This window comes from Pteropus vampyrus, unplaced genomic scaffold, assembly GCF_000151845.1.
Source record: "Pteropus vampyrus isolate Shadow unplaced genomic scaffold, Pvam_2.0 Scaffold112, whole genome shotgun sequence".
Lineage (NCBI taxonomy): Eukaryota > Metazoa > Chordata > Mammalia > Chiroptera > Pteropodidae > Pteropus > Pteropus vampyrus.
Genome location: NW_011888893.1, coordinates 3,255,768 through 3,259,624, shown reverse-complemented (window position 1 = coordinate 3,259,624; position 3,857 = coordinate 3,255,768). Strand labels below are relative to the sequence as shown.

Sequence of the window (3,857 nt, the reverse complement as noted above, 5' to 3'; positions counted from 1 at the left end):
ACCATATCCTAAGAAATCTCTGTCTGGGCAGAAACTACATTTTAACCATCTTTGCATTGCCCATAGTGCCCCACTCAGAGCGTAAACTATAAAATATGCTCAAAACATATTCTTTGAAAGAATGTTTGATTTGAGTATCCAAATCTGAAAGTGCCATTTCTTTACCTATGATTGTCAATGTTTTTTTTTTTTTCTTTTTTATGACATTTTCTCTGCTTTCGGTGATAATTAATGCTTAGTTCAGACTGCAGGGTTTAGATAAAGAAATCTGAACAATAGCTAGACAAGACAAAGCCTGTTAAATCTTATGCAGGCTTCTCCGTCTGCTAATGTGGTTTAGAATTATATGTTAGGAGCATTGCATACCAGAAGAATATTGATTGCATTTCACATAATGCAATTTACAGTTAATAAGATGGTTAGGCTGGTCCAGGACAATATTTGTTTTGTTCAATAATGTTAGACAGAAAACATACATTTTAATAAATACTGCATGAGAACAATCCTTTTGGGTGAACTTCAAGGAAATAAATACACTACCATATGGCCACATACCGGCGGATTTTCACATTTCTAAACTCTGTAAAGATATATGTTCTCAGTAATTCATTGCTTTATAAATAGATTCCTTTGAATTGCTCTTGTTTTCATGCCGAAAACTTTTGGTATTTTGTGTATGTAACCTTTACAATCTAAGGATAATTGTTATAGGATAGATTACACAACATGATATATATATATGCATCTGTAGGTACACACACACATGCACACATACAAAACTCTGGAACACTGACTTCCGGTAAGGAGCAGGGCAGAATGAGAATATAAGGCATTTTTACATTTAGAGTTCCTTATTTCAGGGATATTTGGATTTTTATAATAGACACATATCACTTTCGTAATCAGAGAAAGATACTTTAATATATGGAGCTGCAGTTGATGACATGAAAAATAAAAATAGCGTTTCAAAGAGCTCGAAAGTATTCTAGTTGCAGAGTCATCTGTCAGAGCCGCTTCCTGCTTGCGTGTACAAGGATGTATGTGGCGGCACTTTTGCCCGAAATGGCAAAAGATCCGCCAGCTTTGGAAGTCCATCATCAGGGGGAGGGGAGGAGGCCACGTGAACATGTGTTTGTCTGTACAGGCCAGGAGCGCGGGGCCAGAAGCTGGTCACCCAGAGCGGGGGCCTTTTCCATTTTGTACCGTGTGCCTGGTGGCCGCATGGTAAAAAAAAAATAAATTAAAATATTAAAAGGCTATATTTAGCTTCACGAACCACACCTTCAGGTCAAGACAGGCCAGGAACCTGATGGGCTTTGGGGTGTCTGGCTGTATGCTTCCCGCAAACAGGGCTTCTCAAACCACGGATGCTGAAAGAGCAGCTTTGTGTTGCCTTTTTTATTTCCCCAGTGCCTTGCAGACTGATGCTTTAATAAAATCAATAAAAACGAATTACTGGGAAAATGAAATTAAAAGACAACGGTCTTCCAAAACTTCAGGGCCCAATATTTTTATGATTAGATCGAACAGACATAAAATTCCTTTGTCAAATCGCTTTCAAACGGTGGTTCTCCACTGGGGTGGGAGCTGTGATTGGACCCCCAGCAGACATATGGCAATGTCGGGGGACATTTTTGGCTGTCGCAGCTGGGGAGAGTGGTGTTTATGGCATAGGTGGAGGCCAGGGGTGCCGCTAAAGGTCCTGCAGTGCCCAGGATGGACCCCACACCACGAGGTCGTCCGGCTCGAGATGTCATTAGTGCCGATGTTACAAATCTCTGCCTTAAAAGTTTTTAAGTGGTTGATCTCAGTTTTCGTATTTCTCTCTTGGCAAACTGTTCACATTTTTGGACGTTGGCCCACAGATGAGAGTCCGAGAAGTCTGCTCTGATGTTCTTATTTTGAACTCCGACACAGGACATCATAAGAGGAATTCTCTAATCCTTGACGTTTGTGAGGCTTCCACATCAACCCGCACAGGAAAATGGAGCCTAGTGATGTCATCGAATGAAACATTAAATTGTTCTCTGCACGTGGTGAGACCAGGTCTTGAAGCCCAGCTTGTCACTTCCCAGCTGTGTGAACCTGAGAAAACTAGTTAACATCTCTGGGCCAAAATGGAAAGATGGCCTCGTTCATAAAGCTACTGTGGAGATTAAATGTAAATCATCGGTTTCAAGCGCGCCAGACCCCGGGTGGCACCCAGTGTCACACCTTAGGCGAGTTCTCTCCTGAACTCTGTCGAGGGACTGCGACCCAGGTCACTGAGAGCCCCAGAGCATCGCTCCTTCTGACTCTTTTAATTCCTGTGGTGGAGCCTGAGGCGACACACCTCACATTCTCCTCTCCTTAGAGAAGAGAGGGGCGGCCAGACCTGTGAATGAGCGAGGGGCGGGGCCTCCTCCCCGGAGAAGAGTAAATGAAACTGCTTTGTAAAATGGAAAAGTACTATGCAAATGGGGCTAATCACTCATTTATCGGGCCCTTACTAGGTGCCCTTAATATAAAGCAGTGAGAAAGGAAACGAGGAGAGAGAAAGAAAAAAAGAGGCCCCCATGAAACTTGTCACAAAAACATGCATTTTGTGAGACCCAAAGCTGCTTGAACCAGGCTCCCATTATTTCTGGCAAAAAGGTGATCGGGGAGGAAGGGAAAAGATGATTTGTGAAGAAGCTTCTCGTACAACTCCTGAAACAGACACAGTGCAGCCGGCTCAGGCTTTGGCAGACAGACACTCTTGGGAAGGATCTTACCCAGCAAAGTCCAGCTCCACCTGCTTTGTCCTCCTGTCCAAACCGGGAGCGGCAGGGCCACACAGCTGGCCCCTGGCACTGCCGCCCGAGCCCCGGGGAACCAGAACGCAGACCCTGACCTACTCTGTCGTAGGAGCAGGGTGAGCGGCAGATGTGGCTGTAGGCTGAGTGTCTTGTTCTGGTCCATCAGGAATTGCCGCCATGGAAGAGACACAGCTAGAAGCAGGGGTGAAGCTAGGGCAGCCCCTCCCATAGGGGCAAAAAGGCCCCTGTCAGGTGACACCTAGTAGGGTCTCTGCTTCCTGAACTCTCTTTCTTGAGAACACTTTCCTCTCTCTCGTAATTGCTGTGTATGAGTCACGCCCTGGGTTTTGCAGAAGCTGTGAAGGAGGACCTGTCCGAGGCTGCTCTCAGTTTGCATTCTGAGTAAGTGGCAGGTGCTTTACAGAGACAACTGCGCTCTGAGCTGTGGCTCGGGATGGGGGTGGGTGGTGGGTAACAAGCCCCACACCGTACATTCCAGAGGCTGCAAGGTACCACACCGGAGACAGGAATGGATGGGGAAAGGCATGAGCGAATAACAAATTCCTTAACTACCTGTAGCTCCCTGGGAGGCAAAACCTGTTCTGTTCCAAATCCACATTATTTCAGCTGCTCTTCACATCTGCATCACCCACAGCATCTTGGCCGCTGTCGGTGGAGGGGCTGGAGAAAGATGGCTCACTGATCACCTTCCGCACCCGAGGCGCCGGCACACCCTGGGCACGCGAAGAGAGTTAAGACATCATTTCTCTTCCACAGACACTCACAGCCTGGACAAGGACATGAACTAAACTAATAATGAACACACATGAGTCAAACGCTATAAAAACGCATTTAACGAGGATTTGGGAACAGAGAGGGAGCAGCCGATGAGTGCCCAGGAACAAAGAAATGGTCCTTTATTCTTCCCTGCACGCTCCTGGCACAGACGCTCCACGTTCAAAGCCGATGCTGGTTGATACCGTGCCCTGACCGCGGAGCAAACACTTCCTCATTTTATGACTTTTTCATTTAAATTCATACGATATCAGGATTCGCCACCGTGGTAGAACATGTGGTCTT

General features: G+C 46.1%; 1 long non-coding RNA gene across 1 annotated transcript; it reads right to left on the bottom strand.

Annotated features, from left to right (window-relative positions):
* Positions 1 to 1,494: 1,494 nt before the first annotated feature.
* Positions 1,495 to 3,078, bottom strand: LOC111743357. The gene is made up of 2 exons (XR_002781650.1): positions 2,873 to 3,078; positions 1,495 to 1,991 (listed from the first exon to the last, which is right to left on the bottom strand). It is a non-coding gene; the product is annotated as an uncharacterized LOC111743357 (long non-coding RNA).
* Positions 3,079 to 3,857: the final 779 nt, after the last annotated feature.